A 19,910-nucleotide genomic window follows, 5' to 3' on the forward strand; every position below is an offset into this window, starting at 1 on the left:
AACAAGTCATACATTGCTTCTTTTCAAGGTTGTCCCGCTTTCAACAAAACATGTAATATTTGTGGAAGAGTTGGACACTTTAGTAATGTGTGTAGAGAAAGAGAAAAACGTTTTAATGTCCAGTCACGCGCAGGACAATCAAATACACCGTCTAGTACTTTTACCCCTACAAAAGTATCTTCCATTAGTACTGTTGATGAAGGTAAACAAGACCGTGACCATGGGTATGTGGTTTCTATTATCCAAAGTGGGTGTATAGTTTTAACAAGTAGGAAATCTCCGAAATGTATTTTTCAAGTTTTTACTATTGATATTGAACTTATGGTGGATTCCGGGTCTCCATGGACCATAATTACTAAGGAATATTTTAATGAGAAATTACAAACCGTGTGTGACATTTCTACCTTACGACCTGCGGACATTTTTGCAGATGGTTTCAATGGGAACAAGATTGACATTGAAGGATTTTTAAATGTACCGCTAAGTTTTAGAGGTAGATCAGCCCTTATCAAATTAAACATTGCTGTGAAGGGGGTCAATGTTCTGGGTTGGCATGACCAATGGGAACTTGGTATCAAACTTAATCCACGAGCCAAGGATCCTATCTCTCTTTGTAGTGAGCAGGAAATGATAAATTCTATTTGTTTTAGTGATGAAAGTAAAAATGATATTTCATTTTGGAGCAACAAGTTTAACAAAGTCTTCTGTGAGTGGTTAGGGAAATTAGAAAACTTTTCACATAGGATTGTGCTTAAGGAAGGTGCCCTTCCGGTTAAACAGAAACTAAGAGGGGTTCCTTTAAATGTCAGAGAGGAGTTAAAGGAAATGTTGAATGATTTACTGAAAGACAACATTATAGAACCCATTGAATCGTCAGAATGGGTTTCGCCCATAGTTTTAGTGCGCAAACCCGATCAAAAATTGAGAGTTTGCATTGATTTGAGGGCTCTCAATTTCAACATTATTATTGATTGTCACCCACTTCCAAACATTAATGAGCTTGTTTCTCTATTTGATGGCGCGCAGATCTTCTCCACGTTGGAGCTTTCATCACTCCCATGGGCCTTTTCCAATACAAAAGAATGCCTTTTGGGTTGGCATCGGCAGCCTCCGTTTTTCAACGGGTTATGTTTCAAATTTTCAGAGACTTAGATTTGTTCGTAAAGTGTTTTCAGGATGACATCTTGATTTTCTCCAAAAATGAGGTGGAACATACTTCACACTTGAATGAGGAATGTAGTAGATTGAAAAAGTATGGTCTCACTCTCAAAGCACACAAATGCAAACTTTTTAGAACATCTGTTGAGTACCTGGGACACACGTTATCTGGGGAAGGTTTGATTCCCAAGAGATCCAATGTTGAAGCTATTCTCAGTGCTCCAGCTCCAAACAATAAGGAACAGCTACTGTCTTTTTCGGGCATGTGTGAATACTACAGCAAGTTTGTAGTCAATTTTGCTACAAAAATGGAACCTTTAAGAAAATTATTGAGGCAAAGTAATGAATTTGTTTGGGAAGCTGAGCAGGATAAGGCTTTTACTGAGATTAAGCATGATATTGTCAATTTCCCAACCTTGAAACCTTTTAGAGTGGGAAAAAAATGTATCATCACCACTGATGCAAGTTTATATGGTTTGGGTTGTGTGCTATCTCAGACGGATGGTGTCATGGAATGGAATGTGGCTTTTTCATCTAGAACCTTGAATGAGACAGAGCGCAGGTATGCTGTTATCGAACGAGAATTACTTTCATGTGTCTGGGCCGTTGAACATTACAGGATTTTTATATGGGGAAGCAAGTTTATCCTGAGAACCGATCACAAGCCGCTTGTACATATTTTATCAGTTGGTGGAGTTTGGAACTCCACAGCAAGGATTGCACGTTTGGCATCAAGGTTACAGGAATATAATTTTACTATGGAATACATACCTGGAAAACAAATGTTACTGCTGACTGCTTATCATGTCTTCCTTGTAGTAGTCAAGAAGACAAAGTCAACAGTATTAGTGAATTTGATTTTGTGTTAAGTTTGTCTGACATGGTTTCTCCTCAGTATCAAGATATCACTGAACAGTTTTGGATGAAATGTCAAAGTGAGGATGAGAAATTGGTAATGTTAAAAAGCTATCTTTTTAAGGGCTGGCCCAATAAAACCAGTGTCAGGGATGATTTACTTCCTTTTTATAATGTGGCTGATGAGTTGTTTTGTGAAGGTGATTTAATTTTTCAATCTGGAAAATGCATACCGCCTGTTGGTGTACAGGAATTGATTCTTAAGTTAGACCACAGTACTCATCCTGGAATTTCAGCCATGAAACGTTTAATAAGGTTGAATTTTTGGTGGCCAGGAATGGACAGATATATTGACCGCACAGTTAGAGAATGTAGCGAATGTTGTACCAAGGATAAAATGTTAAAATTGTATGTTCCACCCCTTAAAACTGTGAAGTGGCCTGAGTTACCTTGGAATAAAATAGCTTTTGATATTTCAGGCCCTTTTCACATTTTACCAGAAGCTTCACGTTTTGCTTTAGTTATGATTGATTATCATCCCAAATGGCCAGAGGTGAAATTTGTAGCTAAGGTGACTTCTGAGGTGGTTATTGCCTTCTTTAAGGAAGTTTTTGCAAGGGAAGGTTGTCCTTCTGTGTTGGTATCGGACAATGGTGTACAGTTAGTTTCATCTGAAATGAAGTCTTTCTTGCAAACTTGCAATATTAGACATATTAAGACTTCCCTTTATGAACCACATGAGAACGGACAGGTTGAACGCTTTAACCGTGTATTGAAGAGCTTTGTTGCTGATGCCATTAAGGAGAAAGGCAATTGGTTGAATGTGCTTAGGGAGAAGCTTTGGACCTATCGCATAACTCCCCATACCACCACGGAGGTTAGTCCTTTCAAATTACTTAAAGGTAGGGATCCTGCGTCTAATATATGCCCCTGGTGGTTCAAGGAAAGATGTAAAAATTTGAGAGAGGATGAGGTTGATATCCAAAGTGTGGCGAATAGAGTTAGTTGTAAACAAAGTAAGTCTGCTGTGTGGTACAACAAGAGGTGGAAGACAAGGGAACATAGTGTGTGTGTGGGTGATTGGGTCAGGATTTTGAAACCTTTCATGGTTAGCAAAGGTATGAGTAAGTATGGTAGACCAATTCAAGTTAAAAGAGTTTTCAGTAACTCTATCATCACCCAGGATGGCAAGGTCTGGAATTTGAGCAAGGTTGCAAAATGTCCTACACAGAATGATGCATGCGTCCAGTATCAGAAATATTCTGACCAATGTGACAGTTCCTTCGACAAGTCTAGTTCAAATTCTTTTTCTGACTCAGTAGCATCAAGAGTCAAAGATGATATGCGTGTCAGAAGAAGACCTTCTACTTTACAGGATTTTGTATGATTAATAATTTTGTTTTTCTTGTTAATGAGGGAGATGTGTTGTTGGACTTGGGCCTTGTGGCAGGGTCACCCCTGAACTTTTTGCCTTAAATTATAATGATTTCTGGTCTTTGCGCACTTGGACACTGTGGCGCAGTGTAAAGTGCGTGCGCTCCTTGAGTGCGTGTGTGAGATAGGCCTGCCCTCCCATAGGAATGCATGGGGAATGTATGTGTCCCTGGTAGTTCCTGATGCGTGGGGAGTGCAGGCTCGAGTTTAGTATGTGTGAAGGGCGAATCCACGTGAAGGGGCCCCGGTGGGGGACCCTCAGGCACCCGAGTGGTGCCCCTTGCCCTGTCCAGAGCAGCCCCGGATGTCAGCGGGCTGCTCCTACGTTTAGGGGGGCATTTTGTATTAAGAGCCAGAGAGGCTCCTGGGGCACTCTGCGATTTCGAGTCCCCCGGGCGGGACTCCAACGAAGGAGGCTCCTACTTCCCTAAGGCATTTTTGAAGGGTAGGGCGGCCCCAGTTGGCAGCGGGCCGCTCCCCATGCCCCCCCAAGCTAGAGGGCTCCACCGTGGGGCATTGGTTTTATGCAGAGCCTAGAAGGCTCCCAGTGTGCGCAGTTTTTGGATCCTGAGGGGCTAGTGAGAGCCCCTGGCGCAATTTGCTTCCCAGCTGCCCAGCAAGTAGTGGGCAGCTGCACCGTTTAGGTATTTTGCTTTTAGGGACATGTACTCTGGACTTTAGGAGTGAGGCGCACTCCTTCATCCCTGGCCTGCCAGCTGCGCAGCACTTAGTGCCAGCTGCAGCGTTTAGGCCCCCTGTTCTGTCCCTGCCCTCAGCTGCCCAGCACTTTGTGGGCAGCTGCTACGTTTAGGTTCTGGCGCAGTGGTGCAACCTGGACCCTGGACTTTGATGTAAGTTCATGTTAATGTGATTTCTGCAAAGTGCTCTTTGCTACACCGCTGAACGTATGTTGATGCGTCATGTGCTTCCTTTACACCTCTGAATGTATGCATTGCATCATGTGTTATGTTCTTACACCCCTACAGGTATTGTGATATGTAGGTGGTTGTTTTCTCCCTAGTACAGGTGGTGCTAGTGAGGTCCTGTTACCAGTAGTTACTGGTTGTGTGCTATTTTTTGCTACAGTGATTTACATTCTAAGTGTTATTTCTGAAAGTGTTACTTCTGATTCCTGACAGTGGTCCAGGTGGCCCTGTCTTGTACATATCCCCTGTAAATTCTGCCCGTGCCTCTGGCACATTGTAAAGTGTGTGTTTTATCTAATGTGTTTTGGTGTAATACAAAGGCTATTTTTATATAACCTTGTGTGGAGTTTCCTTTGTGGTGGGTCCTGGGTGTTGTTGCTGGGGTGCGTGCGCAAATACTTAACTTACATCGCCTCCAAGTTTAGCCTTGCTGCTTGCGCCACGTTACCTAGAGGGTGAGCAAGGGTTATCTTGGCGTGTAACTCCCTTGCCCTGACTTGGGAGTGGTGGTCTCTGACTGACTTTGGCGAAAGCCCTGGCCAGCCAGGGATCCCATTTCCAACATTGGACGCAGCGGTGAGGATAAGGATTTGTGTTTGCGTTGTACCACAGTAGCAGCTGGCTGCACCACAAAACTCTGCATTTTAGATGACCACATTTTTGGGGATTATTGTTTAAGTTTGCTGAAAAGGTCATTTCTGTGGAAATGTGTTTCTTGTGCACTTTGAGTTAGGTGTCCCTAGCTCGGGAGGGTAGATCATCCCCCTAAGTGCAGTGTGTTTTCTGGATTCACCAGAAGGGTGGGATCCAGTGGTGGCAGCATAAGTATGTCCAGTGCATGTGTCCCCCGTCCCTGTCCTGGAGTAATGGTACCTGTGTCAAGTGTGGTCAGGTTGAGAAGTCAGGGGTGGTAGAAACTGCCTTACCAGTCTGGGGAGGGGTGTGTGTGGATGAATGGTGTGTGGCACTGGACGTGTTTGTGAGTTCTCTGGATGGGGAGCTTGCTGAATGCTTGTGTACTCTTGTTTTGTTCAGATACCTAAGTCCTGTGTGTTGAACTTTTCCCAAGAACGTCTGCAGACAGTGGAGCCTGCTTTTTGATTTCTGTGGTCTGTTGAGACAGAATTTTGGAGTTGGTAATGTTCTGGGAGGAGAGAGGCATAGGGGATGGAGTGATTCCAAAAGGAGTGTCTGAGGTGTCTTCCAGCCCAGCGTGGTGGAAGAGGTTCAGTGTAGCCCAGCTAGGTCTCGGTGTAGGGGCTCACGTCCTGTCTCAAGAGGAGAAGGAGTGGGTGGGACTGCATGTCTCCAGGTGCCCGAAACCCAGTGTCAGGGCCTGGAATGTTTCTGAAGGGAACATCAGGTCGGGGGCCTAGGCTGTACCAATAGGTCATTTGAGGAGGATCTTCTAGAGTGTCTGGAGAACGTGGAACCTCTGTAACCAGGGTTCCAGTAGTTCTGGTGTCTGGCAGTACCGCTCCAGTTGGGAGGGTGCAGAAGTCCAGATGGAGGGGTGCGAGGGGGATAGGTTCCCCAGTGGAAAAGCCAGTGGGCCAGGGGCCAGCCAGAAGGGTTGTGTCGCCAGGGAGTGACCATGGTGATGCCACTTCTGTCCTGAGTGTCAGGCAGACTTGTACACGACACATTAGTTGTGTCACCCTCAAGGAAGTCCTGGTGCGCCAGGCATCTGACCAAAGGGGTACGTCCCTTGGTTGGGGAGCCAGTAGCCGGTGTTTCCGGATCTGGACGTAAGGGCAACTGTATGTAGTGTCCTGAAGTTACAAGATGGAACTCCTGCCTGAAGAGAAGGAACCGGGTAAGCTGTAAGGGGTATTGACCTGCAGTGGTTGCCTTGCTGCTGAAGGAGGAGAGAAAGTCTTAGATTTTTGTTTTCAACTTGTAGAAGTCCTGGTGCGCCAGGCATCTAACCAAAGGGTAGCGTCCCTAGGTTAGGGAGCCAGGTTCAGGTGGTTGCCTGTCCTGGACGGCAGGGCGACTGTAGCCAGTGTCCTGGCCGGTTTGTCTTCATGGGGTACCCCTGTGAACACAGGTGGGGCTCATCTTAAGTGAAGAGACCCTGTGTTTCCCAGAAGGGGTGGTACAGGCCTAGCAGGGATCTTTACGGTTCTTGGCTGAGTGTTGTGGTACTACCCTGAGAGCAGGTGGGGCCTACCTTAAGTGGAGGGACCCTGTTCTACAGTGGGAGTGTGCAGAACTCTGGAAGGGGGTCAGAGGGAGTCTGACCCCAGTGCATCCGGTGAATTTGAATCCCAGGTGGTAAACCAGTTAAGGGAGCTGTGACTCAGTCATGACCACCCTGGTGTCCTGTAGGCACCGCACTGAGCAACGTCCCCCTCGAGCAACGCCGCCTCTGCGCTCACCGACGTCGTCTCGACGCCGTCAACGAGCCAGAGGCTGCACCGCAACTGGGGGGCACCGCGACGTGCAACGCCTGGCTACACCGTTCTGGTGGTGGTCTGACCGTGGTCACTGCTGCTGAGGAAGTAAGGTCCTAAACTGGTGGGAGAGTTGTGTTCTGGAGGGTGCTTCAGAAGTAGAAGTAGGGTGGGGCATTCTTGCCCGTGACCTCTGGTCAGCCTGAGGGTGCGGACCCTAGGTTGAAGGACCAGTGGTAGTTTGGAACTACACTGAGAGGGAGTGGAGAATGGCTAGTGCAGGCCAGGGGTTACTACCCCCCACTCTGTGGATTGGCAAGGACCAGTGGTATCTAGGTGGCCTAGAGCCTGGTCCTAGCCGTGGACAACTAAGGAGTATCAGTGGGGTAGCCTAGTTGGGCCTGTATTTTTTAAGTATGTCCTTGTCTTATGGATTAACTTGGCGTAGAACCGGAGGGTGTCCCTGCAGTGCGGGCCCGCGTCCGTGTTCTATCGCCCCAAGCAGGGAAGTCCATCACGGTGGTGATTGGTCTCCCCAGCGTTTTGGCTGGAAGGGGGTTGTGTTGGACTTGGGCCTTGTGGCAGGGCACCCCTGAACTTTTTGCCTTAAATTATAGTGATTTCTGGTCTTTGCGCACTTGGACACTGTGGCGCAGTGTAAAGTGCGTGTGCTCCTTGAGTGCGTGTGTGAGATAGGCCTGCCCTCCCATAGGAATGCATGGGGAATGTATGTGTCCCTGGTAGTTCCTGATGCGTGGGGAGTGCAGGCTCGAGTTTAGTATGTGTGAACTCGTGAGAGTGAATGCTGCGAGATGGTGTATGCGGCATGTATGTGTCTAGAAGGGAAGTGCTACTTCTGGACATTGATGTGTGTGTGCAGAGAGGGTGCTGAAGCGTGATTGGCTGGAGCTGGCTGGCATGCCAGGCTCCAGGAAGTCTGGATGGGTCTGCCCGGTGGTGAGTGTGAGATTAGCATGAGTGATGTGTGGGAGGAGTGTACCTGTGTCCTGGATGGGCTGGGTTTTCCCCACACAATGCTGGCTCCGCCCCCCTGTGGTGTGTCTAACGACCCTAGCCTCCCCAGTGAATTAAATGGGTGGTTGGGCCATCAAGAGTGCTCCGGAACCAGCTGCGACTGGTTTCTCCCCCACCCTGCACCCTTAGACAAAGGATTTGTCTGTATAAAAAGAGGCTGTGACCTCTTGGAAAATGTTCTTGTTCCCAACTTGAATCTTGCCAGGGGCGTGCTGCTGCTTGGGCTCAGGGGAAGGCTTGCCTGCCTGAGCCCTGCCCAGCCCCTGGATTGCTGAGTTGCTGGAATACTGAAGGACTTGTTGCTTTTTGTGCCTTCATAGCGCTGGGAGCGCTGTATTTCTTTCCTAGCGCTTGGGAGCGCTTTATTCTGCTTATAGCGCTTGGGAGCGCTGTTTTCATGCCTTTATTCTAGCCCCAGGGCTGTGGCTGCCCCTAGCGCCCCGTGAGCGCTTTATTTCTAGCTCTGGGCAGAGCGCTGTCGTTTTCCCTCTGAGGGAAGCGCTCCTGCCCTTTGTTTGCCTGAGTGCTTCGTGTGCACTCTTATCTTAATGACGGGTGCCACCCCGATTATGGCGCCCTGAGCGAGTGCCCACCTAGCTGTAGAGTTTGATGGAAGCCGGTGCCCACCCGGCATTTGCCCCGCAAAGTGCGCAAAATTGTCCCTGTTGCCGCCCGGCCGCGACCAGGAAGTCAGGCAGGCTGGGGGCGGGACTGCGGGACACCACGTGACGTCATTTCCCGGGCCGCGCTCTGATTGGCTGCCGGCCCGGGATTTCCTTGTGATGTCACTCCCCGGGCCGCGCTGGGATTGGCTGCCGGCCCGAGGAGATTCCGAGTACCGAGGAGAAGTGGAGAAGTGAAGTCTTCCTGCGGCCCGGGTCTCCCATGAGCTGGGGAGAGCCCCGGGGCCGCCAACCAGGCAAAGCGCGAGCCATTGAAGGCCTGGTCCCGAGATGGGGGACCGGGGAACAGCGAAGCGGGCGCATGAGGAAGGCGGCGCTCCCATGAGGAGAGAGAGCCCCGCCGAGCGCGGCCGCCGCCCCAAGAAGAAGCCTTCCCCCGCCGAGAGCCGGTAAGTTGGGGCGGGTAGAGCGGAGGTGAGGCTATGTAGGCACCAGGGGCCTGCAGTGGCGGGCCGGCCCTAGTGAAGGGCAAATCCACGTGAAGGGGCCCCGGTGGGGGACCCTCAGGCACCCGAGTGGTGCCCTTTGCCCTGTCCAGAGCGGCCCCGGATGTCAGCGGGCTGCTCCTACGTTTAGGGGGGCATTTTGTATTTAGAGCCAGAGAGGCTCCTGGGGCACTCTGCGATTTCGAGTCCCCCGGGCGGGACTCCAACGAAGGAGGCTCCTACTTCCCTAAGGCATTTTTGAAGGGTAGGGCGGCCCCAGTTGGCAGCGGGCCGCTCCCCATGCCCCCCCGAGCTAGAGGGCTTCACCGTGGGGCATTGGTTTTATGCAGAGCCTAGAAGGCTCCCAGTGTGCGCAGTTTTTGGATCCTGAGGGGCTAGTGAGAGCCCCTGGCGCAATTTGCTTCCCAGCTGCCCAGCAAGTAGTGGGCAGCTGCACCGTTTAGGTATTTTGCTTTTAGGGACATGTACTCTGGACTTTAGGAGTGAGGCGCACTCCTTCATCCCTGGCCTGCCAGCTGCGCAGCACTTAGTGCCAGCTGCAGCGTTTAGGCCCCCTGTTCTGTCCCTGCCCTCAGCTGCCCAGCACTTTGTGGGCAGCTGCTACATTTAGGTTCTGGCGCAGTGGCGCAACCTGGACCCTGGACTTTGATGTAAGTTCATGTTAATGTGATTTCTGCAAAGTGCTCTTTGCTACACCGCTGAACGTATGTTGATGCGTCATGTGCTTCCTTTACACCTCTGAATGTATGCATTGCATCATGTGTTATGTTCTTACACCCCTACAGGTATTGTGATATGTAGGTGGTTGTTTTCTCCCTAGTACAGGTGGTGCTAGTGAGGTCCTGTTACCAGTAGTTACTGGTTGTGTGCTATTTTGTGCTACAGTGATTTACATTCTAAGTGTTATTTCTGAAAGTGTTACTTCTGATTCCTGACAGTGGTCCAGGTGGCCCTGTCTTGTACATATCCCCTGTAAATTCTGCCCGTGCCTCTGGCACATTGTAAAGTGTGTGTTTTATCTAATGTGTTTTGGTGTAATACAAAGGCTATTTTTATATAACCTTGTGTGGAGTTTCCTTTGTGGTGGGTCCTGGGTGTTGTTGCTGGGGTGCGTGCGCAAATACTTAACTTACATCGCCTCCAAGTTTAGCCTTGCTGCTCGCGCCACGTTACCTAGAGGGTGAGCAGGGGTTATCTTGGCGTGTAACTCCCTTGCCCTGACTTGGGAGTGGTGGTCTCTGACTGACTTTGGCGAAAGCCCTGGCCAGCCAGGGATCCCATTTCCAACATGTGTTATATTCTACATAGCTACTGTGTCATGTATATTTATCCTGTCCCTTTAACTGCATGTGCCTTATTATGTTTCCTCTCATGTTCTGTATTCTTAACAGAGCTTTCTTCACACAGCATTCTGTACTGTTTGCCAGTTATAACCTGGACTTTGTTGTGCTAGGATTTGATGCTGTGCGGTACAATAAATCATCTTGAAAGCCTATTTTTCCTTGGATTATTACAACGGGTAATTATATTAGAGAGAATTGCACCAGTTAAGCTCACTCCTATTGTTGACTCTTCAGAAGTTCCAGGGTTCCTCTCTCTGCTTGTTACTGTTCATTCTCCATACACACCTTTTGAAGCATTGATTGCCTCTTAACGGATTGTGTTTTATACAGGCACCAAGGGTGCCCACATTATGCTCTTGATAAATGAAAATAAGGTCTGCAAACCTGCAAGCTCAAATCTTGGAACTTAGGAATAAATGAAATGCACCTGTTCCTGGGAGCAATGGATGCACACTAGAGATGAACTGCCCGCTCACAGAAAGACTGTCATTAAAGAGGTGCTCAAGTATTATGTGTAGAATTAACCTGTTTTCAAAACAACCTATCTCTACATCTACTTTGATCTGAAAACAACCTGCAAGAGTGAAGTAAGAACCAGGAATTCAAAGTTTTTTTACATTGATGACTATATATTAATGAACTACAAAGCCCATAATGACAAATGCGCCGACCAACTGGACTACATCTGTTATGTATAATCAGGTTTTTGTGGTGTGTTCCCATTCATAAATGATATTATATACCAGTACTAAGGGCCTGATGTACAACATTTAGGGACTGTGATTTCCTAATTGTGCTTGTTGCTGAATCACAATTAGGAAATCGCAATTCCTAATGTAAGAAAACTTACTAGTCTGAAATCATTTCTAGTGGGTTGCAAATTGACCTACGTCATGAAAATGAATGAGGTAGGTTGCAATTTCTGATCATTTAGGAATCACAGACATCAAGGGGATGGTGGCCTGGTGGGGTCAACAGAGCATCATATCTGTGATTGCTTTTAAGAAAGTTTTTTTTTAATGTTGTCCATTTCCTTAAAGGTAAAAGAGATACATTTTTAAAAAAGCAAAATGAAACGAGAGCAGACAGAAGTACCTTGCTTGAAAAAAATATTTTTTTAACTTTCTCAAAGAAGAAGAGGTACCAAGGAGTCCTGCCCCTTTCGCAAATGGATTACCACCACTTTCAAACTGGTGGCAAAGTATTACTGTTGTGCAATTGGGATTCATTTGCAGAATACTAATATGTACTTGTGGCATCCTGTTAATGCAGCTTGTTGCCAGGTTGCCACATGCATTGGAATGCTCTGTACAGGTTCTGACATTGTTTGATTTAGAGTTTGTAGGCAGTTAAGCCTGGATCTTTCTACTGCTGACAGCTATCCTGTGGATGGGATCCTATTCTACAATAAATACTTATTATACCTTCAACTTACCCTTGAACTTCTTTACATTGGCGACAGGACGGGATTTATGAAGAAAGAAAGAAAGGATCTCAACAAGGATATCTCCTTATACTTTATTTTGAAAATTCACAAAAGGTACTGTCATTTTTAAACTTTCAAATTTATATCTCCAAGCTCTTGACAAATCATCAGCCTTTCCTGAATTAAGGAACTACTTTTATGACAGCTTTTTTTTTATATATATATCCTTTAAACCACTTTTGATTCAGCTAATTTAATGCTCCATGTGGTAGGATATTCTATCTAACCTCTGTTGACAGCGCTGCTTTTAAGGACAGGCATTTTTGGACTGAGTATTAGTCTGTCAGACTCTGCCCCCCCTCGGGAAAAGCGCTTGCTCTGCCCCATCTTTACAGCGCTTTACATTTGGTGTGTTGTCACAACTTGTTCTGGCTGATTTGGCAGTGTGCAGTGTTTCAGCGCAGCGCTCGCTTACTCATTTTGTGATTTTGAGCTGGCAGTAGATAACGAGAGGTAAACAGTACAGCCTTTACATCGCCATTTTTTGAAAGCCTCACCGTGTCTCCTGCTCGAGCGCCACAACATTCTTCCCCATCTGAGCGCCACAACGTTCCTTCTCACCGACGCCGCAACGTTCTTCCTCACGGACCGACAAATTCCGAGAATGATCGGCTGACAAGTGAATTCTGGGTAATTGTCATCACGCAGGAGCGTCATGACATAATCACGACGACGTGGCAGCCATTTTGTCTTCACAGGAGCACTTTCGGAGCGATTTTCTTCTTCGTTTGGCAGATTCTTCATTTTTTTTTCTTTTTCTTGTTGTCAATTTCACTCCGAAGTGGTTAGGAGAGTGTGCAAAGTATCGGCTGATCGAACTGAGCATTGCAGAGCAGGAGGTATCGAACTGTACAATTTATTTTCAGTTTTAAACAAAAGGAAAAGACACTGAGACTATATATATATATTTTTTAAGTTTTATTGAATGGAAATTTTTTATTTAACTCTCTACACGTCTACTACCATCTAAAGGTTCTCATATATTATCACTAAAGTGGAAGTTACAGTGGTCATATTTTATTGCTGATCTAAAAAGGGATGTGTATTATTGCATTGTTTAACATGATCTTCCCTTGCATTTTTTTTTTAAGTGTGTACATTGACATTGATACGTTTTATGTAAAGTTGATATAATTTATATAATGCAGAACGTAACGGCGCCTCCGTTCTTCTTACAATCTCCTGGGGATCCTCCCATCAGATGGAATAAATGGCGTAAGGTCTTTGAGAGGTATGCAAAGGTTTGTGGAGCCAACTTAAGTGCAGAAAGGAAGACGGCTTTATTGCTGCACTGTTTGGGATCAGAGGGTCAGGAGGTGTTTGATCTCCTTCCTGAATTACAAGTTCGGAATATAAATGAGTATGAAATTTACATAGCTATGCTTGATAAACATTATCTCCCTAAAGTATCCACTATTTTAGAGAGAAATCACTTTGGTCGCAGAGTACAACTTGAAGAAGAAAGTATAGAGAACTATATAACTGCGCTAAGGAAGTTAGCATCATCTTGCAAATTTGCAGCCTCTATTGACGAAAGAATAAGGGACCAGTTTATGCTGGGATGTAGCATTGAACATGTTAGGGAAGAGTTATGGCAGAAAGATGAGCCTGATTTGGATGATGTAATCACCTTAGCAAAGAGGATTAAGCATTCTATTAAGTGTGTGGAAGTTATAAAAAAGAATGGTGAAAGTAAAGACAAAAGTACTGTTAGTCTTGTTAAAACTTCGAATGCAGTAAAAGAGAGTACTAGTCAGAGAAGTGGTTTGAGAGATGTAACCAGCAACAGACCTCTCAATGATAAACCAGGTGGAACATTTGATTTTGGACAAGTGAAATGCTTTAGATGTGGCAAAATGGGGCATTTTGCGAACGACAGACAGTGTCCTGGGTGGAAAGCTACTTGTAGTAAGTGCAAAAGGAAGGGACATTTCTCTGTCGCTTGCAAGGGGAGGGAGTATTAAGGCAAGGTTAGTGAAATTTATTATGATTTTGATGACACAAGTGTATATGATGAAAATCTTGATTGTGGTCAAATTTTAGTTCAAGTGATTTTTGGTCCTCCAACAAAGAACTGTCCTACTGATGAAATTTTAGTTAATGGTCATTCCATTAGGGTGTTATTTGATTCAGGTGCCAAAATCACCATTGTAGCGAAAGAATTTTATCTCAAGAATTTACGGGGAAAAATTAAAATGTTTCACCCTGATATAAGACCATTTGCGTACGGTAGGAAACCTATAGAGCTTTTAGGGTACTTTCTAGGAAATATTGATTACAAAGGAAGGCTTACCAGCTCGAAAGTCGAGAATTTCTCAGAAAGGAGATAACATTTTGAGTTGGTTTGATCAAAAAGATGTGGGAGTAATGCTTGATCCCAATTCCTCTCCACCCATCATTTTGAAGGATCTTCCCATTGTTAATACCAATGCCGTCAATGTAAATCAAAACTGTGATGAGTCTTTTACTGATAAATTGAGAAAAGATTTTCCCAATGTTTTAATGAAAAGTTGGGTTGTTTAAAGAACTATAACCACCACATCAAGTTGAAAGAGAATGCCATACCTATTTGCTGTAAGGTACGTAGTGTTCCTATTGCTGTTAGGGATCAAGTTAAAGCAGAGTTGGAAAAATTGGTCAAGGAGGGCATCATAGAGGAGGTTGAAGCAACTCAATGGGTTGCTCCGATTGTAGCCGCAAAAAAATCGGACGGCTCTCTTCGTTTATGCATAGACCTCAGGGAGTTGAATAAGAGCGTGGTGGTAGATCACTACCCATTACCTAAAATTGCGGACATGTTAATGTTATTAAAGGGGGCAAAAGTTTTTAGCACGGTGGATTTGAGATCCGCATATCACCAGATAAGACTTGATGAGGACTCTAAGTATTTGACCGCTTTTGTAACGCCATTTGCCACATTTCGCTTTGTGAGACTTCCCTTTGGGCTGGTGTCAGCTGCTTCAGTCTTTCAAAGAGCTCTGGAAGGTGTCTTAAAAGGTTTAAAAGGTGTGAGGGTATATCAGGATGATATTCTTATTTTTGGAGCTTGTGATGAGGAACATGACCATAGACTTGGTGATGTTTTGAAGCGTTTGTGTGAATCTGGCCTGACAGTAAAGATGGAGAAATGTAAATTTAAAAAGGACTCTATAGATTACCTTGGTCATACGATCTCGAAGGGTGGTATTTCACCAAAAGGTAGCTTAATCAGCACCATGATGAAGATGTCTTCTCCAAAGAACAAGGATGAATTGGTTAGCTTTCTAGGTATGGCGGAGTACTATAGTAAGTTTATAAATGGTTTTGCTTCTTTGTGCGTTAGTATGAGGTCGTTGTTGAAGAAAGGGTGTGAGTTTGTGTGGAGTAATGAGTGTGAAAAGGAGTTCATTTTTCTAAAAGAAAAATTGAACAATGCTCCTAAATTGAACAGTTTCGATCCTGAGAGAAGATCTATTTTGATAACAGATGCAAGCTTATAAGGATTAGGGGCAGTTTTAACACAGGTAATTGAAGGACAGGAGGTAGTCATCTTGTTCTTATCAAGAAGTTTAAGGGGCCCAGAATTGAGGTATTCCGTAGTGGAACGTGAGGCGTTAGCAGTTTACTGGGCTATAAGGAAATTAAAAAACTTCCTATGGGGAAGTACTTTTGAAGTGAGAACTGATCACAAACCGTTATGTGAAATTTTGAAAACCAAAGGGATTGATGCAGTGTCTAGTAGAATCACGAGATGGGTTGTAGGACTACAAGATTATAATTTTGAGGTCAAGTACCTGCCAGGTGTTGAGAATAAAGTAGCAGATGCTTTATCTCGCCTTGTTTCTGAAGAAGAGTTAGATCTGGAAGATGATTGGGAAGGTGAAGATGAGATGGTATGTGCAGTAGGTGAAAGTGTCATTGATAAGTGTAAGTGGTTGGAAGCTTTACAGGAAGATTTGAGTCTTATGGAAATTTTGAGGTTGATCAAGGTTGGCTGGAAGGTCAAGCCAAAAAATGATGATATGTTAGAGAAATGTTGGCATGTTAAAGATCAACTGTCTGAACATGAAGGCTTGCTTGTTAGAGGCACTAGGTTAGTTCCTCCAATGTCTATTAGGAGTGAACTCATTTTACTGGCTCATAGTGGACATATGGGCATTTCAAAGACAAAAGAGAATTTGAGGATGTCGTACTGGTGGCCTAGCATGGATTTGGAGGTGGAGAGGAAAATTAGAGATTGCATGGAGTGTGCTTTGAGTGAGAAAGTAGCGAAACCCAAAGTTCAGCCCATGGTTAACAGAACACTTCCTGACAAGCCTTGGGAAGAAGTTGGCTTGGACATTCTTGGGCCAATATACTCAGCAGGGTCTGAATGGTATGTTCTAGTTTTGATAGATTTCTTTTCTAGATGGCCAGAGATTGCCATTACTCGTGGCATAGAGTCTAAACATGTGATAGTTTTTTGGGAAAAACTTTTTGCTAGGGAGGGTATTCCTAACATCATTTTAACGGACAATGGGAGTCAACTTGTGTCTAGGGAGATGGAGTAATTTTTGTCTAAACATGGTATAAAGCATACAAAATCATCTTTGTACCACCCAGAGACGAATGGCACCGTGGAGAGATTTAACCGTGTGCTCAAAGAGACAATTAGAATGTCTAAATCTGCAGGTTCAGATTGGATATCGGATGTTTTTAATAAGGTCAAGCTTTACAGGTTATCGCCACATGCCACAACGGGTAAAACACCGTTTGAGCTCTTCAGATGTAGACGTGCCAACACTATGGTTACTCCGCCTTGGGTTAATGACTTACATCTGAAATAATTAACTGGTAATGATGAGTGGAAGCTAGGTCAAGAAAGAAAGCTTCAGGCTAGGAAGAGGATTCATGATTTGAGAAATTCAGTTAAAAAAACAGTGGTGCATGTGGGTGATTGGGTTCTCATAAAAAATCCTTGTAAGAAGAACAAAATGGTATCTGCTTCATTTTTGAAACCTATAGAAGTTATTAAGGTTTTAGGTAATGCCATTAAAACAGCTGATCATCGCATTTGGAACTTGAACAGGGTTGTAGTGATCAAGAAGAACTTTGTTGACAACTCTAAGTCTCCGATGTCAAGTACTCCATCTGCAGGTACCTCGTCACTTTGGGCCGTCATTGGTCCTGTCATCGCAAGGAAATCTTCAAGGATTACACGTGTACCTACTCATTTAAATGATTTTGTAAAATAATGTTTTTCTTTATATTGCTATTTGTTATAAGAAGGGAGATGTGTGGCATCCTGTTAAGGCAGCTTGTTGCCAGGTTGCCACATGCATTGGAATGCTCTGTACAGGTTCTGACATTGTTTGATTTAGAGTTTGTAGGCAGTTAAGCCTGGATCTTTCTACTGCTGACAGCTATCCTGTGGATGGGATCCTATTCTACAATAAATACTTATTTTACCTTCAACTTACCCTTGAACTTCTTTACAGTACTATACCGATTCGGCATTTGGAAAGGACATACTAATCATGGCGCTTCCAAATAATAAATCGCAAATGAAAACTGTGATTCTGTAGCAAGTTATCGAACCACATTTTGCCATTTGTATATTCAAAAAAAATTATTTTTGCGATCACAAACAGCCTGGTTCTGCAAATTGGCCAGTTTGCGACTACAAAAATGCTTTGTACATTTGTCCCATAGTCAAGTATATTGCATTTATATAATACTGTCTTTTGTACCAGAGGAATACGTCTTTGTCAGAGTGAGTTTTCTTGCAGGCAAAGGTGGACTTCCCAGGCTTCAGGTGCACGTTGCCACAGAGGGTTTCCTTCTTCCAGTGTCTCCCACAGAGTGTGAGTTGCTGCCGCCATCACGTCAAGTCTTGAACTCATCAACTACCTATACATTAAACCACTGGTCCTCAATGCAGGGATGGAAGTGCCAGATCCGTGGCAGATTTATAGGAAACTAAAGGACCCCTTATAAACAGCACTTTAAATAGGCAGGTGCTCACAGGTACGGAGTACCTGCCTTTTTTTTTTCTTTAAGGGGAGAGTCCCCTCTCTAATCAGCAGTGGTACTTTACTTTTAATGGTGAGTATCAGCACTTCACAGTTGCAAACAGGTACTCTTGGATAGTGAGTACCTGCACCTTTCTCTCAAGCACTGATTATAAGCAATGCAGGCCAATTTAACCTATTCACAGAATGAGTGATGACCCTGACAGTCTGGCCAGGTCCTGGCCTTCATAGACATGCCTCTGACATCTGTGTGTCAGGCTGTGTCCTCGCTCCTTCCCGGTCTGTAAATGGTTAAACCAGAGTCTCTGCTCGAACAGGAGCCCAGAGGTTCTGGTGTGACCTCTCATGGTCAGTCTATACTGAATGTGTCTCAAAGTGTAAATTCCCAGTGCAATTAGTTTCACTTGTAGGTCATTTCATGCTGTTGCCCACAAATGTCTCACTGTCATAAACCAGCAGAACATTATTTTCCCCATTTTTGCAGGAAGTATTCAGTTTGCCTTGGAGTGCAGTTATCAAAGGGGAGTGGACCATTTTGAGGCCGATAACTGGATTATAATTTACATTTAGGTTCAATTGTAACGTCGTCCAAGTTAAGGGCTGGGCTACTCGGACAAAACACATCACCAAAAACAGACATTGATCGAGGATTTGGAGTAAAATACTGTGGCCCTTCGCAGAATGTTGCGAGGGGCCCCTAAGACTCCCCATCTCACAGATAGTCATTGGCCTGCGTCTGAACGGGGGTGCTAGGGTGCATCAGGTATGGGGGGTTCGTTAATAACTGAATGCATTCTGGGAGCTGTAGTCCGATACCTTTCAATTGATGCGATTGCGCCTCCATTCTTGAAAGCAATGATTTAAAGACAGAAAACCCGGCGCTGGAGTATCGCATCCTTGGTGACCCGGAGTCACCAGCAGCCTCAGCCTCACTACACTTTAGGCATCGACAGATCTTGACAGGGGCCTCGTCTAAGTAACATAAGACACACTGCAGCAGCCTGGAACACATGCAAAGGATGCTGTGAGTTCAGTGCATACCGATGAACGATTCCAGCAACTCCAGCCTCGCCTGTCGATGCACCTTGATCTGGCCTGGGCACCGCCCCAAGGGGGATCCGAAGCCGTAGGGATGCAGGGCTGAGAAAAGACTCTCTGTGCACAGAATCTATAGTCACAGAGGACAGTATCTCCAAACTCAATGTTATTCGTGAAATCCACTTACAATACATTATTGGATTGGAGAAATCAGTCTGACAGAGTGAAACTAATGCAAATTTGTTTGGGGGCTTGTTGTAGGATTTACAGTGAGTTCACACTGGTGTTGGAAAGTCTGTGTAGAAAACTGACTGATAAGAAGATAAGAAGCCTGGTTTATGTATCTGTGCTCTAGTTCTATTATATTTACTTTGGTGCATTTGTTGTGTTCCAGTGTCCTCTCTACAGCACCAGGAAGCCTATGAGTCAGAGCACTTTAAAATAAGTCACAACATAACATTAATGTGCGTTGCAAACGATGTAAAAGCACCTGCCTTATTTTCTGCACTAGTGAAGTTGCCATTGGATTGGATATGGTGCCACCTTGCGCCTCCATTAAGGCACAGATGTGACTGGTTTACATGATTTTGTAAATCTTGGCAGCGTCAAATTCCATGGGTGTTGCGCGAGCAAACCTATTATAACACCAATGCGAGGTGCAGTGTATGGAGAAGCATTCATTTCCACTGCTTTACATTATTTATGATTTATGAGGCCACTCAAAGCCACGCAGGGTGGCTTTGCTTGGCCTCATAAATGTGATACAGAGCCCTGCATCATGCATGTACCACTTTACATGATGCAAAAGTGACTCAGGGCTCTCATAAATAAGCCAGACTGAGCAGCAACCCAAGTATGCATCTGTGTGCTGCGCTATGTGCTGCACGGGCGCTAATTGGCTGCTTTACCAGGGCAGTGAATTCAACGTTGAAAGAGTGATACCTTAAAATACGATGTTCCTTTTTTTGCATGTTGACAACTGAAATATATAAACATCATCCCATCCACTACATCCCCTTCCATATCTGCTATGAAAACAGGAACAGTTTCCTTGACTCTACGCTATGCCACTCCACTGCATGCCACTCCACTGTACCCCTCGTCAGTCTATGCTATTCCA

Source organism: Lissotriton helveticus, chromosome 8 (genome assembly GCF_964261635.1).
Source record: "Lissotriton helveticus chromosome 8, aLisHel1.1, whole genome shotgun sequence".
NCBI classification, from domain to species: Eukaryota; Metazoa; Chordata; class Amphibia; order Caudata; family Salamandridae; genus Lissotriton; species Lissotriton helveticus.